The sequence below is a fragment of the Cetorhinus maximus genome, chromosome 31 (assembly GCF_964194155.1).
Source record: "Cetorhinus maximus chromosome 31, sCetMax3.hap1.1, whole genome shotgun sequence".
Classification (NCBI taxonomy): Eukaryota; Metazoa; Chordata; class Chondrichthyes; order Lamniformes; family Cetorhinidae; genus Cetorhinus; species Cetorhinus maximus.
Genome location: NC_135909.1, coordinates 18156532 through 18179255, shown reverse-complemented (window position 1 = coordinate 18179255; position 22724 = coordinate 18156532). Strand labels below are relative to the sequence as shown.

General features: G+C 44.5%; 2 protein-coding genes and 2 non-coding genes across 4 annotated transcripts in view; 2 read left to right on the top strand and 2 right to left on the bottom strand.

Annotated features, from left to right (window-relative positions):
- The window catches only part of LOC144670280 (histone H2B 1.1-like), a 495251-nt gene that overhangs the window by 154821 nt on the left and 317706 nt on the right, over window positions 1-22724 (top strand). The window lies entirely within an intron of this gene.
- Window positions 1-22724, bottom strand: part of LOC144670308 (histone H2B-like) — a 518579-nt gene that overhangs the window by 346733 nt on the left and 149122 nt on the right. The gene's annotated exons all lie outside the window — the stretch shown is intronic.
- trnas-gcu (transfer RNA serine (anticodon GCU)) lies at window positions 3544-3625 on the top strand. The gene has a single exon. It is a non-coding gene; the product is annotated as a tRNA-Ser (tRNA).
- On the bottom strand, window positions 22202-22285 carry trnal-cag (transfer RNA leucine (anticodon CAG)). Its single transcript has one exon. It is a non-coding gene; the product is annotated as a tRNA-Leu (tRNA).

Genomic DNA, 22724 nt, shown 5'->3' with positions numbered 1-22724 from the left:
AATGAAGCTTTCTCCTGGATGATGCCAAGCTTCATGAGTGTTGTGGGTGCTGCACTCCACCAGGCAATTGGCGACCATTCCATCACACTCCTGACTTGTGCCATATAGATACTGGACAAGGTTTGGAGAGTCAGGAGGTGAGTTAATCGTTGCACAATCCCTCGCCTCTGACCTGCCCTTGTAACGACAGTGTTTATAAGGCTAGTCCAGTTCAGTTTTTGGTCATCAGTAACCCTCAGGATGTTGAGAGTGGGCGATTCAGTGGTGGTAACGCCATTAAACGTCAAGGGCCAGTGGTTAGATTCTTTCTTGTTGGAGATGGCTATTGCCTGGCACTTATGTGGCGTGATTGTTACTTGTCATTTTTCATCCCAAGTTTGGATATTGTCCAGGTCTTGCTGCATTTGGATATGGACTGCTTCAGTATCTGAGGAGTCACGAATGGTGCTGAACTTTGTGAAATTATAAGCGAACATCCCCACCTCTGACCTTATGATGGAAGAAAGGTCGTTGCTGAAGCAGTGGAAGATGGTTGGGCCGAGCACATTACCCTGAGGAACTCCTGCAGTGATATCCTCGAGCTGAGATGACTGAACGCCTTAGGCATGACTACAAACTAATGGAGTTTTCCACCTGATTCCCATTGACTCCAGTTTTCCTAGCGCTCCTTGATGCCACATTCAGACAAATCCGACCTTGATGTTAAGGGCAGTCACTCTCACCTCTCCTCGGGAGTTCAGCTCTTTTGTCTATACTTGAACCAAGGCTGTAAGGAGGCCAGGAGCTGAGTGTCCCTGGCGGAACCCAAACTGTGCATCAGTGAGCAGGTTATTGTTAAGCAAGTGCCGCTTGATAGCACTATTGATGACCCCTTCTATTACATTACTGATGATCGAGAGTAGACTGATTGTGAAGTAATTGGCCCGATTGGATTTGGCCTGCTTTCTGTGTACAGGAAATACCTGGTCAATTTTCCACATAGCCGGGTAGGTGCCAGTGTTGTAGCTGTACTGGAAAAGCTTGGCTCGGGGCGTGGCATGTTCTGGGGCACAAGTCTTCAGTACTATTTCCAGAATATAGTCAAGGCCCATAGACTTTGCACTACCCAATGCCTTCAGCTGTTTCTTGATATCACTTGGAGTGAATCGAATTGGCTGAAGACTGGCATCTGTGATGCTGGGGACCTCTGGAGGAGGCTGAGATGGATCATCCACTCGGCACTTCTTGTAGCAAATGTATATCGCTTGTGCTGATGTGCTGAGGTCCTCCATGATTGTGGATAGGGATATTTGTGGTGTCTCTTCTTCCAGTGAATTGTTTAATTGTCCATCACCATTCCCGACTGGATGCAGCAGGACTGCGGATTTTAGGTCTGCCTGTTAGTTCTGCGATCGCTTAGCTCTGTCTATCACTTGCTGCAGATGTTGGTTGGAATGCAAGTAGTCCTGTGTCATAGCTTCACCATGTTGACAACTCATTATCAGGTAAGGCTGGTGCAGCTCCTGGAATGCCCTCTTCACTCTTCATTGAACAAGGGTTGATCACCTGGCTTGATGGTAATGATATAGTGGGGAATATGCCAGCCCATGAGTTTACAGATAGTGTTCGAATACAGTTCTATTCCTGCTGATGGCCCACAGGGCTTCATGGATGTCCGGTCTTGTGTTGCTAAGTATGTTCAAAATCTATCCCATGTAGCACGGTGGTAGTGCCACACAACATGATGGAGTCTGTCCTCAATGTGAAGGCGGGACTTCGTCTGCACAACTTCTGTGTGATAGTCACTTCTACTGATAGTGTCGTGGACAGATGCATCTGCAGCAGGCAGATTGGTGAGGATGAGCTCAAGTATGATTTTCCCTCTTGTTGGTTCACTCAGCACCTGCCACAGACCCAGTCTCGCAGCGATGTCATTTAGGACTCGTCCAGCTCAGTCACTCGTGGTGCTACCGAGCCACTTTTGGTGATGCACGTTGAATCCCTCCACCCGGAGGACATTCTGTGCCCTTGCCATCCTCAGTGCTTCCTCCAAGTGGTGTTCAACATGCAGGAAAACTGGTTCATCAGCTGAGGGAGGGCGGTACGTGGTAATCAGCAGGTTTCCTTGCCCATGTTTGACCTGATGCCTTAAAAATTCATCGGGTCCGGTGGCGATGTTGAGGAATCCCAGGGCTACTGCCATCCGACTGTATACCACTGTGCCACCACCTCTGCTGGGCTTGTCCTGCCGGTGGGACAGGGCATATCCAGGGTTAGTGATGGTGGAGCCTGTGGACGTTATCTGTGAGGATGAATATTTCAGGCTGAAGCTTGCCTAGTCTGTGAGGCAGCTCTCCCAATTTCGGCACTAGCCCCTGAGATGTTAGTAAGGAGGACTTTGCAGGGTGGACAGGGCTGAGACTGACGGTGCCGAGGTCGATGCCACCTGGTCCGTCCGGTTTCATTCCCTTTTTTGTGACTTTGTAGCGGTTTGTTACAACTGAGAGGCTTGGTAGGACATTTCAGAGGGCAGTTAAGAGTCAACCACATTGGTCTGTCTTCGACAGTGCGATCAAGTGGCGCTAACTCACCAATCACCTGCTCACTGAAGCTCAGTTTGGTTTCCGCCAGGGTCACTCAGCTCCCGACCTCATTGCAGCCTTGGTCCAAATATGGACAAAAGAGCTGAACTCAAGGCGTGAGTTGCAAGTGACGACAGTTGGCTATACAGAAGCATTTGGCAGAGTGTGGCATTGAGAAACCCAACAAAACTGAAGTCAATTTATACAAGGAGGGAAACTCTCCACTGGTTGGAGTCGGCCCCGGGATTTCTAATACATTCCAAAAGATTTCTAGCATTCACAATATTTCGCATTTTGTTAATTTTCTGTGGGTGGCAATGAAAGGATATGTTGAATACTTTTATTGTGGCAGCTGGCTCGTTGGTCTAGGGGTATGATTTTCGCATGTGGTATTTGTTGTGAATTAATATGCGAGAAGTCACGGGTTCAATTCCCGGACGAGCCCAACCAGCATTTTAATACATTAATTCATGTGCTCGCGGCGGTGCCAGTTGGGGAAATCAGGACCAGGTTTGAACATCCGCGAAATCATTGCGGAAAATAAATCACAACACAGAAAACCAACGCAAAGTTTCTCCTAATGCATCGAATACGGCAACTCTCTCCTTGTGGGTTCAGTCGGAGGCTGATTGCAGTCAGTTACAGTCTTGAGTGAAAAACCATATTTCAGTTGTGTTCCGGTACTTGCAGTTAGTCGGAAGGAGTTTCTTTATTCTTCCCGATGAATGTATGTTTCGGTCTTTCCGCAGTGGGTTTTCACACTGTCTAGAAACATGTTGGATATCGTGTTGAAGTGTTGAAGTGATTCACATCAGTCGATTTACAACAGTTCCTACCTGATGTGATGGAAATGTATTTTATTGACAAACTACATGAGAGACCTGGATGGTTATTCAGGACCTGAAACAGGCAGGATCATTTAGTTCAACAGTTCATGGATGTAAAACAGTACAGGAGAAGGTTTAATAAGGCGACCGCACGTGGCGAGGTGGCCGAGAGGTTAAGGCGATGGAGTGCTAATCCATTGTCCTTTGCACGCGTGGGTTCAAATCCCACCTTCGTCGTCAGTTTATTAACTGGTTCTTCGTGAACGCGGTGCTTTTTTCAGAAGGCATGTCTGAAATCACTGATGTAATCGTTCCGAGACCAGGTTTCCAGAGGTGGTGGCGTCGGGATAATGTCGCTAATCACTCCATGATTATCTGAATTTAAGGCTGCTCATCCATTGTGCTTCCCACGCGTGAGTTTAAATCCTGTTTTTGTGTGGGACTGCATTATGCAGAAAGGAAATCTGAAATTACCATCAGACCCAAGTTATGACGTTTCCTGTAATACCGTGAATATCAATGTTTCAGGGTCGAACTGGTTGAAAACTTTACGATGATTAAATAACATTCTAGCTTCGTTTTTTAGTCTAGCGGGCTGTGTGCAAACCATTTAGCTTGTACTGGGGTGTTAACAAGAAGCATTGGGAATCGAAATTCCTGCTACAATCTCTCTCCCTGCCGTGAGAAAAAGTCGGTCTCTTTCAACTGTGGGTGTTTATCTCTCATTGTCTGTGACATTTCTTCAATTAACAATCTACTTCTGCCTCTCCTTGGAGTGAAATGTCTTCTGTCGTCTTTCCTTTGCTGTGAATGATGATTCAGTCAGTTGTTCTCTTGCTCTTTACAGTCAGGAGTTTGTGAGTTCTATACTCACTCCAGAGTCCCGAGCACAAATCCAGGCTGACGCTTTAGTGCAGTAATCAGTGAATGCTTCACTGTTAGTGGTGCCATCTTTTAGATGATATGGTGAATTGAGGTGCCCTCTGCCTTCTCAGCTGCAGTATACCAAGCAGCATTTCGGAGAGGGGCGGGGGAGTTATCCCATGGTGTCGGAGCCCACATTCATTCCTCAATTAAAATCACTTATTAACAGATTTATTGTCTTTAGCACGTTGCTGCTCCTGGAAGCCGGCTGTGACCATATTTTTAAACAAATTGTTCCAAAACATGGTGATTGAAATCCTGTCAGGAAAAATCAAATTCCTATTGAAAACTCTGCTGAGTGAGCTTCATTGGACAGCAGAGAAATCAGGTGAGGAATTCGAGTAAATCGACACCAGAGGAAAAGTCAACGTCAAAACTGGATCACCTCTTGCGAAGATCAATGAGTAAAAGCTGAGAACTCCACGCATCATCATTTCATTGACCAGAGACACTCACGGAAGTGTTTTGTAAAATGTGTCTCTAATGCAAACCTGAAGGAATGAAACCTTCCCAGTTCATGGTGATACTGGGGATGGAATTCCATTTTTTAAATAAGTGATTAAGAATGAACGATCATGTCTGTCAAAATAATGATTATCTATGTCTTTGACGTGATGATGTCTCCGCTATGTTGATAATCTTGACCTTCTCATGGTCTATGTGTCAGGGAGGACGCCGCTGTCCAAATAAGCATGGGAATTATGGCAGGGTGTCCTGTATATCCGACATAATGAAGCTAATATGTATAAACTTCACTATATCGGGTGCAGATAAGATATTGGTTTTCGTTTTTGTTACTCAGATATTCTTAGAGTGATAGAGAGCAAGGGAAGGCCGTTCAGACCATGGCCTGAAATGGGCTGAGAGAAAGGGGAAATCCTCGACTGGTGTATTTTTGCAGCACTTCTGCTGCGCCCGTGTTTGAAATAAAACGATTTGAGAGATTGGGTACAGATTGAAGTGTTTACTGGAAGCAAGAAGCTGATGTAAATTTATTTTGAAGCAAATTCAGAGGTGATTTTGTGTCACAGACAAATGTTATTTTATAGTGTTAATGAGAATTTAAATAAACTGAGTATGGTTTCAATCCATCGATCGCTGGGTTAGGAGGCCAGCACGCTTCTGCAACGCCAGTCTCCTCCGAAGCAACATTTTTCTACTGCCTATTACCGTTGTTTGGTAGCCAAACACATATTCACTTCCTCATTACTTTTTAAACAGGAGCACAACTATTGGGAAGCTCACCCAAGCTCCACAAATCCACTTACGCTACCATGAATGTACCAGACAGAGAAAGTCACACAAGAAAGTAGCAAGAGACTATCAGGATAAACACAATTGCTGACACTAAAAGGTGCCGAGCAAACCAGCAAGATATTACAATGGAGAAACTGATCATTTATGAAAAGGTATTTCCTGCTGCATAAAGATGGGGCCTGTTTTAAATGTAATTCCTATTGCGTAACTGCGCTCCCTGCTGTACCACTGTTCCCTCTGTGGTGAAACTGTGATTCTGCCGTTGAAACATCCTCACTGTCGTTGTGTAAAATGCTTCCCTGTTGTGCAAATGTGCTCCCGGCTGTGTAAATATGATCCGTTGTGTGCAAAAATTTTCTCTGTTCGATAAAGATATTTCCTCTAGTGTAAAGATGTTCTCTGTTCTGTGAGGAGGTTTTCTGTGGGAAAATATGTTCTTCCTGGTTTCATGGTCTTCCTTGTCAAATGCTGCCTTGATATCAAGGGCAGTCGCTGTCACCTCGCTCGTTCAGTTCAGCAGTTTTGTCTATGTTTGGGCCAAGGCTGCAGTGCAGTCAGGAGCTGAATGGTCCTGGTGGATCCCAAACTAAGCGTCAATGAACAGGCTATTGCTGAGTAACTGCTGCTGGATACCACTGTGGAATACCCCATCCATAATTTCTTTATTTTGATAGGGGGAACAGTAATGGGGCGGTACCTCGCCGGGTTGGATTTGTCCTGCTTATTTTTTGTGGACATGACATACCTGTTGGCATAGCCAGCGACTTCCACATCTCGTTGGGGTGGGGGGGGGGAATTGTTCCGGGTCTTGTGTAAAGCTCTCGTTAAACCAGAATGGGATTATTGTCAGCAAGCCTCGACTGTGGCTGTTAAACCCTGGGAGAAAATGTGATTGTGGGAATCATGAAGCACCTAATAAACTCTGCTGCTGTACCTGAATGAGATGTGTTCTGTATCTGCCAATCACAGGTAGTGCTTGCGAGTGTCAGATTTATTCTGTATCTCAGTCTGTCGAACGGTTTGTGAGATGGGATTCCTTCTTTATCGGTCAATGTCTAGTACTGCATGTGAGGGCGGGGTTAATTCTGGCTTTCCCCTTGTCTTCATCCTTCTCCCCACCATCCTCCACATTGAATGGATCATTGCTTGTCATTTCTTTACAAGGCAGGGAGTTGTTGTGACCTGAATATTCTGCCGGAAAATGTGGTGGAAGCAGATTTGATGTAAACTTACAAAAGTGAAATGAAAAATATGGTATGGAAAAATATTTTAGGGCTATTGGAAATGACAGGGGAGTGGGGCTGATTTGCTATAAAAGAGCTTGCTCAGAAATGGTTAATACAAACGCATCCTCTTGATTTGCAATTTATAATGAAATGGCGGACAGCGCTTCCCAGAATGCTCGGGGTGATATATAACGGCCTATCTCTAACAGATAGGCACTGCGCAGGTGCAATAGGTCGTCCACGGGAAATCCTGCCTGCGACGAGCATGCGCGCCACAGCTTCCGGAACCTGAGGGTGGCCGAGCGCAGTCTCAGTAACGCCGAGTTTCAGCGGCTCTCAGATCCCGAATCAGAGCCGCCGGGTCCGGCGGACGTGCGGAGAGGGACCCGGGGGACTGCACCATGAAGCCGATGGTGCAGCGCCTCCCCCATCCCAGCCGCCGCTTCCCGGATTCTTCTCCCGTTTCCACCGAGTCTTTGATGCGGTAACAGAGAGGGTTGGGGAGGGTGATGCTGTTCATGTTGTTTCCATGGATTTCCAAAAGGCATTTGATAAAGTCTCACACAACAGACTTGTGAACAAAGTTACAGCTCATGGAATAAAAGGGACAGAGCAACATGGATATGGGATTGGCTGAGTGACAGGAAACAGAGGGTAGTGGTGAATGGCTGTTTTTCAGACTGGAGGAATGTTTATAATGGGAGGAATGTTGATAGTGGAGTTCCCCAGGGGTCGGTGTTAGGACCCCTGCTCTTCCTGATATATGTTAATGTTGGTGCACGGGGCACCATTTCAAAATTTGCGGATGACGTTAAACTTGGTGGTATTGTGAACTGTGAGGAGGAAAGTGTTAAAACTTCGAAAGGACAAAGGCAAGTTGGTGGGATTGGCTTACAAGTGGGAGTGATAAAAGGTCTACCTCGGAATTTCACAGGACCGGCTCTGGGGAGCATGCACACTCAATGTCTTGGGAAGTCAGTACATTGAATAGAGCGGTTTCTGAGATGCAGGGAATTGTGGGAAGTGCAACCACCATGAGCAGATGTTTGTAAGTGTTTTTTTCCAGGCTGACTGTCAGTGACCTGAAATGTGATCTCTGCTTCTCTCTCCACAGATGCTGCCTGACGTGCCATGTATTTTGAGCATTTTCTCTCCTCATTTCAGATTCCTAGTATCCACCTGATTTTGCACGTGAATTATTGCTGGTCTTGCTCACAAAACCGAGGCCAGAAACACAAACTGAGAAATGCAGATCCCTTTTGCTTCAGGGTGGATGTTGGACGTGGAAATCGTTCCTCACTTTCTTTGAAGGGATGTTCTTGTTGGCTGACTTTGAATTGCGGAGCAGAGAGAGGAGACATTGATGGGTTTAACCACGAGCACTTTTAAGAACAGTAGGGCCCAACCATTTCTGATAAAAGGTCATTAACCGTTTCTTGTACAGTAACAGAGACTGACAGGAAGTGAATTTCACATTTACATACATGAACAAAGAGTGACAGAGTTAGTTCCACCAACACTGAATGTAAAAGAGATTGATAGAGAGTTAATTCATTGAATCATACCTTGATTATGACACGGTGGAAGGCCATTCAACCCATTATGACTATGCTGGCCATCTGAAGGAGCAATTCACCTCATGCCACTTCACTGTCTATTCCCCATAGACCTGCACTTTGTTCCTTTTTGGATAATAATCCAATTCTCTCTCGAATGCTTCGATTGAACCTGCCTCCCCCACATTGTCAGTCATATTCCCCAGCTGCTCGCTGCATGACAAGGTTTTTCCTCATGTTACCATTGCTTATTTTGCCAATTAACTTCAATCTGTGCCCTCTGGTCCTATTTCTTTCTAACAATGTGAGGAAAAAAGTCTTCCTGTCTACTCTGTCACACTCACAGTAACAGAAACTGACAGAAAATTAATTCCACATACATAGAGTAATGCAGCTTATTAGAGTTTTGATTCGAACTCATGTACGGTAATGGAGTCAGACAAAGAGTTAATTTCACATCACATCCAATACCAGACTTTGGCTGGAAGGTAGAGCCATAGAACCATAGAAAAGTTACAGCACAGAAGGAGGCCATTCGGCCCATCTTGTCCATGCCAGCCCGAGGACACCCGGGTGCCCTTTCTAATCCCACCTTCCTGTACCTGGCCCATAGCCCTGTAGCTTACAGCAATTTAGGTGCAGATCCAGGCACTTTTTAAAAGAGTTTAAAATTTCTGCCTCTACCACCAACTTGGGCAGCGAATTACAGACACCCACTACCCTCTGCGTAAAAAAGTTTTTCCTCATGTCCCCCCTACACCTTCTGCCACTTATCTTGAATCTGTGTCCCCTTGTTCTAGAATTCTCCGCCAAGGGAAACAATTTTATCCTGTCCACTCCGTCTATTCCCCTCATAATGTTGTACACCTCAATCAAGTCACCTCTCAGCCTTCTTTGTTCGAAGGAAAATTACCCCAACTCTCCTCGTAGCTACACTTTTCTAACCCTGGCAACATTTTTCTAAACCTCCCCTGCATTCTCTCCAGAGCTATTACGTCCTTCCTGTAATGTGGTGACCAGAACTGCACACAATATTCCAGTTGTGGCCTCACCAGGTAATTCCACAATCACACATAGCAACCAAGTTTGACTGAAATTTAATTTCACACTCACTCACAGTAACTGAGACTGACACAGAGTGAAGAGCACACTCACTGCATGAATCAGACTGACAGACATGGAATTAATTCCACATCTATGTACAGTAACAGAGCTTGACATGTAAGGTATGAATTCCACACCCATAGACAGTACCAGAGACTAAGCAAAAGAGAGTTAATTCCTCTCTCACATACAACAGAGACAGAGAGTTAAAGTCACACTCATATACAGTAACACAGGTTGACAGATGATTAATGTGGAATTAACTTTTTTGAAGTAACAGAGCCTGAAAGAGAGTTACTTCCATAGGCCTATACAGTAACAGAGACTGACAGACGCAGAATTAATTCCACACTCCAATAATGTAACTGACAAACTTAATTTTATTCACCGAAAGTAACAGGTTATCATGCAAAGAGTTAATTTCACACTTTTGTACAGCAACCAACATGGTCGGGATAGAAAGCTAAATCAGCACTTGCACACATGACAGAGGTTCACACTCATATGCAATAAGAGAGATTTGCAGAGAATTAATTGCACACTCTAAGTAACGGAGGCTGACAAGTAGTTTGTTTATTCCTCACTCACATAGATTAACATGGGCTAATATGAGAATGTGGAATAACTGTCTTAATTACTCTCAGTCTCTGTTATTGTAGGTTAATTCCTCACTAAAACATTAGTGGAAATTGACAGGTCCTTAATTCCACTCACAGTGATCCTAACAAAGACTGTGAAAGAGAATTCCACACTTACAGTAACTAAGACTGACCGATAGAGAGTTAATTCCGCACTCACATACTGTAACTGAGACTAACCCATGGAGGCTTTGATCCACACTCACCTACAGTAACAGAGACTGACTGATTGTAGTTAATTCCACACTCACATTCAGTAACAGAGACTGACCAATAGACAGTTAATCACGCATTCACACACATTAACAGGGACTGATATAAAGATTTAATTGCACATTCTCATACATTAACAGAGACTGACCGACAGAGAGTTAATCCCTCATTCAGATACATTAACAGGGACTGATATAAAGATTTATTTCCACATTCTCACACTGTAACAGAGACTGACTGAGATTTAAATTTCACACTCACATTCAGTAAGTGATGGACAGAGACTGAATTCCACACTCACATGTAGATCAAACTGAGGTAGTTCCACACTGAAATAGAGCAAAAGAGATGAACAGACAGGTCAATCCCACATTGACAAATTAAAAATACAAGAAAGAGAAGCAGGAGAAGGCCATTCAGCCCATCAGGCCAGCTTCGCCATTCAATACGACCATGGCTGATCTGATTGTGGCCTCAACTCCACTTTCCCATCCATCCTATAACCCTTGACTCTCCTGTAGATCAAAAATATGTCCACTCCACTTGAATATATTCAATGACCTGACCCACCCTCCACTGCGCTCTAGGGTTCTGAATTACAAAGGAAATAAATTCCTTCTCATCCCCACCTTCAATGGGAGATGTTCATTTTTAAACTGTGCCCTCTGGTTCTAGTTTCCCCATAAATGGAAACATTCCCCTCAACATCTACCCTCAGAATGTTATATATTTCAACGAGATCACCTCTCCTTCTTCGAAACTCCAATGGTGATTGGCCCAACCTGCTGAAACATTCCTCATAAGACAACTTCTTCATGTCAGGAATCAGTCTAGTCAAACTTCTCTGAACTGTCCTCAATGCAAGTATATCCCTCCTTAAATAAGGAGACCAAAACTTTACACAGCGCTCCACATGTCGTCTCACCAATGACCTGTTTTCATAGCAAGACTTCCCTACTTTTATATTCCACCCCGCCTTAGAATAAAGGCCAACATTCCATTTACCTTCCTAATTACTTGCTGCAGCTGCACTTTAACATCTTGTGATTCATGTACAAAGACACCCAGATCCCTCTGTACTGCAACATTGTGTAGTCTGTCTCCACAGTATCACAGTATTTTTACAGTGCAGAAGAAAACCATTCGGCTCCTCAAGTCTGCACTGGGTCTCTGAAAGAGCATTCCATCTAGTCCCACTTCCCTGCCTTATCCCCGTAACCTTGCACATTTTTTCTTTTCAGGCAGCAATCCAATTCGCTTTAGAATACCGCGATCAAACCTGCCTCCACCACACTTTCAGGAAGTTTGTTCCAGTCTCCAACCACCCTCTGGGTGAAAAAAAAATCTTCTCATCTCATTTTCTCCTTTTGCCAATTATTTTGAATCTGTGCCCTCTAGTTCCTGATGTTCTCTTGAGTGGTAACAATTTATCTCTATTTGCCCCATCCATACCACTCAGGATCTTGAACACCTCTCAGCCTTCTTTTCTCCAGGGCAAAGAGTCCCAACCTCTCCAATCTGTCCTCATAGCTACAGTCCTTTACTGCTTTAATCATTCTTGTGAATCGCCTCTGTACTCTCTCCAATACCTTCACATCCTTCCTCAAGTGTGGTGCCCAGAACTGGAGTCAGTGCTCCAGATGAGGCCTAACAAGTGTTTTATACAATTTCAACATAACCTCCTTACTCATATATTCAATGACCCTGTAATTAAAGCATATGATACTATATGCTTTATTAACTGCTCTTCAACATGCCCTGCCATGTTCAATGACCTATGTACGTATGCACAGAGGTCTTTCTGTTCCTGCACCTCCTTTAGAGGTTCTCCCTTTATTTTATACTATCTCAGCAGATTGTTCCTGCCAAAATGAATCACCTCACACTTTTCTGCATTGAAATTCATCTGCCATTTGTCTGCCCATTCCCCCAACATGTCTATGTCCTTTTTAAGTTCACAGTTGACAATATTTCTAATCTTTGTATCGTATGCAAATTTTGAAATCATACCCAGCACACCCACAGTCTCGGTCATTAATATATATCTTTTAAACAATGTTTTGTTTTTCTATTCTTCCTATCAAAGTGGAAAACTCACATTTTCCCCATACTGTATTCCAAATGTTTGCCACTCACTTAACCTATCTATATCCTCTTGCAGACTCTTTGTGTCCTCCTCACCACCTGCTTTTCCACCTATCTGTGTGTTGTCTGAAAATTTGTTGATGGTCTGTACCTTCATCTGAGTCATTAATATAGATTGTAAAAAGCTGAGAACCCAGCACTGATCCCTGTGGCACTCTACTATTTGCAGTTTGCTTACCTGAAAGTGGCCCACTTGCAAACAAGAACAGAGACTGATGGACAGAGTGTTAATTACACATTATTTTCGATTGACAGAGAGTGAATTCCGCACTCATACAGTAACAGAGACTAACAGTGTGTTTTTGCCATACTGAAATACACTATTGGAGACTGCAGGATATAGAATTAATTCACACTCACAAAGTAACGGAGACGATGGAGAGAGAATTAATTCTACTTTCAGTTACACAATAGAGAAGGAGAATGATTAATGCTGCCCTCATATGCAGTAACAAAGACTCAGTTGATTACACTCTCACATGCAATAACAGCGATGAACAAAGGATTAATGCCCCACTCACATACACTAATAGAGAACACCAGATACAGAATTAATCCCGCCCTCTCTCACACTAACGAAAATGGATAGAGATGTAATTCTGCACTGAAACACAGGAGCACAGATCGACTAACAAAGAGTTAGCTGTGCACTCAAACACAGTAACAGAGATTGAGGGAGAGTTAATTCCACATTCACATGCAGTGATAAAGGCTGGCAGATACAAAATTAATTCCATTCTCAAATAGACTAATGGAGACAGATAGGTAGAAAGTTACCATGATTCTGCCCTGAAACACAGTAACAGAGACTGCCAGATAGAGAGTCAATCATGCACTCACGTACAGATTGACAGATACCAGGGATTAGTTAATTCTACATCCCCATACAGTAACAGAGATGGACAGGGAGAGAGTAAATTCCACACTCTCGTACAATAACAGTGACCTGGTTCTCACTTGAATAATTCATCTGACGTGTGTCACACGGCCTCTTTATTGTTTCAGCATATTTTCTATCTTCCTCATCATCCAAGGAGCCCAGGCTTTGGTTTCCCTCCCGTCTCCCTTATTGGAATGTACCTAGTCTGTACCTGAAAAATCTCCTCCTGAAAGATCATCCATTGCTCTGTTACAGTTTTTCCTTTCACTCTCTGCTTCTATTTCACCCTGGCTAAATCCCCTCTCTTCCCATTGAAGTTAACGCTCTACCAATCACTCTTACCCAAGGGTTCACCCACAGACACTTCGTTCACGTGGCCAACCTTGGCCCACCTCCTTCCCCAGCACCAGATCCAGCAATGCCTCCTTCCTAACTGGACTGAGAACATTCTGGTCCAGGAAGTGCCTCTGAACACATTTCAGAAATCCCCAGATATCACCACTCTATAGTTCTTATACATCTGTGATTTCTCTGCAGATTTGCTTCTCTATCCCTCTCACTACACCACCCTTTTTTCCTTATCTCTCTTTCCTGAACACTTTGTACATTTGAATATGAACCCGACCCTCACCATTTTTAAACCATGTTTTAATCATTGCCACTACATCATTTTCCCACATGGCTATTTGTGCTTTGAGATCACCAACGTTATTCACCACGCATTATGCGATTACAAACATCCAATCTAAACCGTCCCTTGTATCCCTCTTAGATTCTTCTTCATCTACTCCTATCTTATATGCTCCGACTTCCTTCTCTAGTTATTCCTCTTTTCTACTTCTATATACTGATTCCCAGCCCCTGTGAGCTTAGTTCAAACCCTCCCAACCACATGAGTGACGCTCCCCACATGGACATTGGTCCCAGTCTTGTTAAGGTGCAACCTGTTCCTTTCAAATAGGTGTTTCCTGTTCCAGAACTGGCCCTAATGTCCCACGAATCTTAAGCCCTCTCACCTCCTGCACTGGCCTCAAGCCACATATTGACATTTACATTTACATATTTACATTTCTACTCCCACTAGCACATGCCACAGTAGTAGTAATCCAGAGATTACTGCCTTTTAGGTCCTACTTTTTAACAACCTCCCTAGCTGCTGAAATTCTGACTGAGGGACCTCAATACCTGCCCTCCCTGTGTCATTGATACTGACGTGTACCACAACCTCTGGCTCACTCTCTTCCCCCTGCAGAATATTCTGCACCTTCTCCGTGATGTCCTTTACCCTGGCACCAAGGAGACAGCACACCATGTGGGACTCACAATGACGGATACAGAAATGCCTGTCTGTCCCCCTGACTATGGGATCTGCTCTAACAACTGCATTTCTACTCTTCACTTTTCCCTCCTGTGCAGATTCTTGCCCATTGACTGCAGTTCTTCAGGGTGTCACCATTCCCAGCAGTCTCCAGTGCTGAGTACCGGTTTGACAGTGGCACACACCCCGCAGACTACTGCATTTCCTGCCTGTTCCTACTCTTCTGGATGGCCACCCAACTTCAATCCTGAACACCCTCTTTCCCTTTGGGGTGTTCACCACCTGGAATGTACGATCCAGGAAACTCTCATCCTCCCTGATTCTCTGCAGTGACTCCAGCTGCCCCTCAAGCTCAGAAATCCTGAGCTCGAACTCAAGCAGCTGGAGACACTTGTATACAATTGGCCCCAAGACACATGAAGTGGCCTGAGGTTCCCACATGGGGCAGGAACTGCAAACAACAGGTCACAGCTGCCCATCCATGATCTAAAACAAACCTCTATTCCCTCTTTTAGAATCCAGTTTGTACCTTGTTTAAATTATTAATTTTATTTAATGCCCCTCGACCTGCTCTGCATTAACAGTCTTATTACGCTTATACTTACTGTTGTACTTACCCTGATTGAAACGTTTAATTTTCCAGCTCCTTGTTTAAATCAGTGCCCTAATTTAGAGAAATCGGCACAAACCAACCAGCTCCCTTCTTTCCCCTGATATCATGCTTTGACTATTTATTATAAACATGGCCGGTTTGCTCCAACCCCCCCCCTCACAGCTCTTTATCCCCCCCACCGCTCTCACTCTTCTCTCCTTCTCTCTCTCACTGCTGCTCTTGTGCTGCTCTACCGCTGCTCTTTATCCACCCTCCAGCCTCTCTCAGCTCTCACTCTCACTCACCCTCAGCTCCTCCACAGTCCCAAGTTTCTGACTGTTTAGGAAATTCTCGGATCTTTGCTCCAAGATGGATGACCTCACACTTCCACATGTTGAACATCTTCAGCCAGTTTTGTTCACTCACGGAATCTGTCAATGACCCTTTGAAACTTGCTGCTCCCACCTACACTACTAACCATGTCACCTAACCTAGTGTCATCAGCAATCTTGGATATAGGCACCTCCTCTGCACCATCTCCAGTGCAATCACTTCCTTCCTATAGTGTGATAACCAGAACTGCACACAGGACTCCAATTGTTGCCTAACTAGTATTTTATACAGCTGCAAACTTCCTGCTCTTATATTCTATGCCTCGGCTAATAAAGGCAAGTATCCTATATGCCTTCTTACCTACCGGTGCTGCTCCCTTCAGGGATCGATGGACATTTAAACCAAGGTCCCTCTGATACTCTATGAAATTCTGTGATCAGTCCATAACAACCTGCCCCCATCATTCCACTTATTGCTACTTTTATTTCTGCTAAACCTACTTCTTTATCACAAAGGGTTGCCTCTTCCCCTTTAACCCTCTTCAATAAAAGTGCTCACTTTCTCCACCGACAATTTGCAAATGTGTTCTTTTACATATAACCCTTGTTAAAGAAGAGGTACCAGAAGGACTGCCTGTGCTTAATGTTGCTAAGTCTCTAGGACTTTATGAGATGTAGCTGAAGATTCTGCGGGATGTAATAGTGGAAATAGTGAAGGTACTGGCCAGAATCTTCTGAATTCTATTTCTTTTGGTAATGGACAGCTACAAACCACTTGTTTATTCCAGGACACTAAATGAATCAATGTGAATTGGAGCCGAGCAGATTCTAACGTCCCACATCTCCAGTTTTGTTTTTTACTGAGAAACCGGTCCTCCATGTAAGCTTTTTACTCGAAGAATGAGACCCCCGCTTCCTGGGAACACTGCAACGACACCTCCAAGATCTGATATACAAACTTCAAACTCGGTGAAAGACTTTCACCCTCCCCTCGGGGTCTGACCGTCACTTCACAACCAACATTCGGCTGGGATGGGCAGACAAAACAACTTCCTTCCCCGCAGTCCCCCAGCACGGACTGGATAATCTCCCAAGCTCGTATTCCGCGAATGTCACATTACTCCACCAATTTGTGTTATTCCGACAAGCTCCGGCAATCTCAGCCCAAATCCCCAGGCCTTTTATTCTCTCTTTAACCTACATTTTGTCCCCTTATTAAGTCCATCCTGAGAAGAGGGGCTCGGCATTCCGAGTTCCTCTGCAGACATCCGGTTGCTGCTAATGGACCAAAAGAGGCCTAAAACTTGAAAGAAACCCTCTTGCACAGCCCTCTGAGCTTTTCTCCATTAGACCGTGCAGACAATACCTGCTTCATAGAGAACAACGGCGGGAAGTATGAGCAATTTCACTGTCGGCATTCTGTGGAAAGAGAGGATACAAGGTAAAACAGAATTAAAAATACTGAACAGATCCTGTGGGAGCAGGACAGTAGAGGACGAATTCCTGGAGTGTATACGGGATGTTTTTCTGAACCAATACATTGAGGAACCAACGAGAGAACAGGCCATCCTCGACTGGGTATTGTGTAATGAGAAAGGAATAATTGGCAATCTAGTTGTGCGAGGCCCCTTGGGGATGAGCAACCATAATGTGATAGAATTCTTCATCAAGATGGAGAGTGATGTAGTTAATTCTGAGACTTGGGTCCTGAATCTTAATAAAGGAAACTACGATGGTATGAGGTGTGAGTTGGCTATGATGGATTGGGAAACATTACTTAAAGGGATGGTGGTGGGTAGGCGATGGCAATCATTCAAAGAGCGCATGGGTGAACTGTAACAATTGTTTATTGCTGTCTGGCGCAAAAGTAAAACAGGAAAGGTGGCCAAACCATGGCTTACAAAGGAAACTAGAGATAGTATTAGATCCAAGGAAGAGGCATACAATTGGCCAGAAAAAAACAACAGACCTGAGGATTTGGAGCAGTTTAGAATTCAGCAATAGAGGACCAAGGGAATGATTAAGAAGGGGAAAACAGAGTACGAGTGTAAGCTTGCAGGGAACATAAAAACCGACTGTAAACGTTTCTATAGGTGTGTGAAGAGAAAAAGATTGGTGAAGATAATTGTGGGTCTTTTACAGTCAGAAACAGGGGAATTTATAATGGGGAACAAAGAAATGCCTGACCAACTAAATAAATACTTTAGTTCTGTCTTCACAAAGGAGGACATTAATAACGTACCAGAAATGTTGGGGAACACGGGGTTAGTGAGAGGGAGGAACTGAATTAAATCAGTATTAGTTGGAAAATGGTGTTTGGGAAATTGATGGGATTGAAGGCCAATAAATCCCCATGGCCTGATCATCTTCATCCTAGAGTATTTAAGAAAGTGGCCCTGGAAATAGTGGATACATTGGTGGTCATCTTCCGAGATTCCATAGACTCTAGAACAGTTCCTACAGATTGGAGGGTAGCTAATGTAACCCCACTATTTAAAAAGAGAGGCAGAGAGAAAACCGGGAATTATAGACCAGTCAGCCTTATGTCGGTTGTGGGGGAAATTCTAGAGTCCATTATAAAAGATTTAATAGCTGAGCACATGGAAAACAGTGGCAGAATCGGACAGAGTCAGCATGGATTTATGAAAGGGAAATCATGCTTGACAAATCTACTGGAATCTTTCGAGGAAGTAACTAGTAGAGGTGATGAGGGGGAGCCAGTGGATGTGGTGTATTTGGACTTTCAGAAGGCTTTCCACAAAGTCCCACGTAAGAGGTTGGCGTATAAAATTAAAGCACATGGGATTGGGGGCAGTGTATTGAGATGGATAGAAAGTAGTTTGGCAGACAGGGCACAAAGAGTGGGAATAAATGGGTCTTTTTCCGAATAGCAGGCAGTGACTAGTGGGGTACCGCAGGGATTATTGCTGGGACCCCAGTTATTCACAATATATATTAATGATTTAGATGAGGGAATTAAACGTAATATCTCCAAATTTGCAGATGATATAAAACTGGGTGGGAGGCTGAGCTGTGAGGAGTATGCAGAGATGCTTCAGTGTGATTTGGACAAGCTGACTGAGTGGGAAATGCATGGCAGATGCAGTATAATGTGGATAAATGTGTGGTTATCCATTTTGGTAGCAAAAACAGGAAGGCACATTATTATCTGAATGGCTATAAATTGAGAGAGGGGAATGTGCAACGAGATCTGGGTGTCCTTGTACACCAGTCGCTGAAGGTAACCATGCAGGTGCAGCAGGTAGTAAAGAAGGCAAATGGTATGTTGGCCTTCATAGCCAGAGGATTCGAGTGCAGGAACAGGGATGTCTTGCTGCAATGGTACAGGGCCTTGGTGAGACTACATCTGGAATATTGTGTGCAGTTTTGGTCTCCTTATCTGAGGAAGGCTAAACTTGCTATAGAGGAAGTGCAACAAAGGTTTACCCAACTGATTCCTGGGATGGCAGGACTGACATATGAGGAGACTGAGATGAGGAGAGTGGTGAGCCTGTGGAATTTGTTACCACAGAAAGCAGTTGAGACAAAAACATTGCATGCTTTCAAGAAGGAGTTAGATATAGCTCTTGGGGCGAAAGAGATGAGAGGGTATGGAGAGAAAGCGGGAGCAGGCTATTGAGTTGGATGATCAGCCATGATCATAATGAATGGCGGAGCAGGCTCGAAAGGCCGAATGGCCTACTCCTGCTCCTAGTTTCTATGTTTCTATGACTCAAGTCAAAGTCGGAAAATCCAGTGGATTTTTAGAGGAAAATTTAACCACTGGAAAATGGCAGCTGAAATACAGACCAAAAAAGTTCCTGCACTTATTCCCTTTATTTCAAGTTGTTTACAATCAAATGAAGAAATAAAAACTGTTGGAGGGAATTTCCATGATTTATGGAAACACCAACAACCACCAGTTGTCAATCACTCAGCCCCATCAGACACACACTCACTGACGGGAGCTTCCTGCATCCATCACTGGCCCTGTCGCACTCACCAGCTGCTCACCCAGACCCCACTCTCACAAACACTGAACATTTTTATCCTGACCCTTCAAATTATTGTTAAAATGAGAAAAAAAATGTTCACATTTCATCGCAGTTTGGTTGAACGGAACAAATGTTAAACTTTTCACCGTCACTCGGTAACCACGCTCGACATTCCTTCAATCAGTTGTATAAATTATCGGCTGTAAGGATTTATTTCACTGGGTTAAACAATTTCCATGTGAGGAATGTTCCAGCGTGAGAATGGAGGGGGCCGGGCTGACTGAGCTGTGTCTTCACCGCTTCTGGGCAGTGGGAATGTTCACCCTTCATTCTGCTCCGGTTCACTTTCCCAAAGGGAATCTACAGATTCTCCAATCTGGGCCCTGGGATTTATTCTTTGGTTCCTTTTGATTTGTCCCTTTTCCCGACTCACAATATCTTCCGAAGTTCGGGGTAAACATCCCCCTTGTATCGTGCCTTAGTCTCGGCTGGAAGCGGCGGATAGTGACCCCGAACTGGTCACCTCCACACTGACAGACACAACACGGTCACACTCTGCTTCACTGAGATTAATGCTGAGAGCGGTTTCTGGGTCCAATGCAACAGTGAACACGTTTCATTTGAAGGAATTGTGGGTGGTTAAGGTGTTTTGAAAGTCCTGATTTTTTATTGTGCATCCATCCTAAATGCTTTGGGATTTTCCTGGAGTGATACCTAGTATCCCACTTTGGGAAAGATTAAAGTTAATTGGAACGTGATGACCAGGTCATGAGGATAACTCCTTGAAATTGTTACGCGCTGCCAGCTTAACAACACCTAAACACTTGATACTTTTGTTCACAAATGAATTATAAACCAAATTTCCGCCCCGATGTAATTGCAGAATATTCAGTATTTTAACCGGAGTGGGAAACAGGTTAGTCACAGATATTCAGTGAGTTCCCGGAAAACAGGATTTAGAAACTGCTTGTTCCAACGTTCATACAGTAATCTGCTTTGATCTCTCTTCCTCTTATTTCCCAGGATGATGTTTGAATTCTAACCCAGTGATGTTCCCCCTGTCCTTTCAAAATCTCGGTGTTCGTGTTTCGAGCATCAATTGTTAAATAGAATAGAGCCCAGCTCTTCCAGTAGCGGCACACTGGGGAGAGTTTCTCATTGTGTGTGGTAACTCCCACAAGATCTCTTCTTCGACGGTCGCAGAAAGGAAAACCTGTCATTGTTAAAGCCTTTGCAGATAGTCCACTGTAAAAGGAGAGACCATTTTAACCTTAAATTCCAAATTTGGCCCTGTTATAAAGCAAGCGCCCAACTGCCCAGATGAAATCCAACGAAGTCAGGTTCTGCTGGGATTTGGACCCAGGATCTCCTGTTTACTCGGCAGGTGTTTTAACCAATTAAGCCACAGAACCTAACGATGCTCAATTACCCGCAAGGAATTGCTAGAAACCCTTCGCAGATCTGGTAGTATTTGTGAAGAGTGAAACAGTTTAAATTTCAGGGCGCGAACTTGCACCAAAAAGACCTGAAACGTGAATCTGTTTCACTCTCCACAGATGCTACCAGATGTGCTGAGCAATTGCAGCATTTTCTGGCGTTGTTTCAGATTTCCAGCATCCGCAGTATTTTGCTTTTGTACCAAAGGACAATGAGCTGCCTTTCCTGCCCTGAGGGTTATTGCAGGACAAAACAAAAACCTTTAAATATGCTGACCAGAGTCAGTCTGCTCAGCTTTCAGAAAGATTTCAAATGATGATGTGAATCTGCACCACTGAATATCAAGGCCATCGCGGTTTAGACAGCTGTAATGAACAGCTCCTGTTACAGCTTTAGATCAGACAGTGGAGGATTATCACAGGCGCTCTGCCAGACTGCATGTTCCTTCAGACAGGCTTCCAACTGGACACATGGAATGAGGGGCTCTGAACATTAGTGGTTGAGGTGGAGATTTCTCATTGGCTGAACTGGAGTTCCAGTTCCATTCCCAGACATCTCCCTTTCTCTTTCTAAATCTATCTCTGTCCTCTTGCTCATTTACACTTTTCATTGTTTCATCATTAGCGGCCACGTCTTCAGCTGTCTGAGCCTTTAGCTCTGCAATTCCTTCTAGAAACGTCCCCAGTTCAATCTCCCCATTAACGTCCCCTTAAAATCTATCAGTTTTACGAAGGTTTTGTTCAGTTGTCCAAATATGTGACTCGATGTCGAATGTTGCTTGATAAAGCTCCTTTGAAGCGTTTTATTAAATCTCGGAGCTGTTGCTGAAATCGATCAGTGAAATGAGCTGTGTTCCGGTGACCAAGAGCTTTTGTTTTATTCTTTCACGGGATGTGGGCGTCGATGGCTCGGCCAGCATTTATTACCCAACCGAAATTGTCCTTGAGAAGCTGGTGATCAGCTGCCATCTTGAACCGCTACAGTCCATGTGGAGTCGGTACACCCACAGAGCTGTTAGGGAAGGGGTTCCAGGGTTTTGCCCCAGCGACAGTGAAGGGACGGCGATCCAGTTCCAAGTCAGGATGGTTTGTGGCTCGGAGGGGAGCTTGCTGCTGGTGGTGTTCTCATGCATCTGCTGCCCTTTTCCTTCCAAGTGCTGGAGGCCTCGGGTTTGGAAGTTGCTGAAGGAAAATTAGTGTCAGGAGTGGGATTCGAACCCACGCCTCCAGAGGAGACTGCGACCTGAACGCAGCGCCTTAGACCGCTCGGCCATCCTGAACCTTCTGTGCTAACTGCTAGGCCACTAAATCCATTGCATTCGGTACAAATGGTTCTGAGTTCCACATTCATCGTCACTGCTTTAAAACACTCGATGTGATTTTCCTTTTTTCAGCACCTGTTCCTGTATCTCAGTCTTATCCTTCCCCAAGCCGCCGGGGGGTGAGGAGCTCTTCTCTTCCGCCCTGCTCACCTTCATTGCCTTCCATTTCTCTCCTGGTGTTTGACAAGGTGTTTACTAAAACCCGCTTTCACAGCCATATTTCCACCGATGCTGCCAGACCTGCTGAGTTTTTCCAGGTAATTCTGTTTTTGTCATTGCTGCATTGCTCTGTTTTCTCAAATCAGCAAAGACCCAATTCCCGCCCGACCTGTTCCTCACACGAAGGTGTTCAGAGTGTAAGGTCTGAGCGACGTGAAGTGTCCAATTTGAGAGTTACA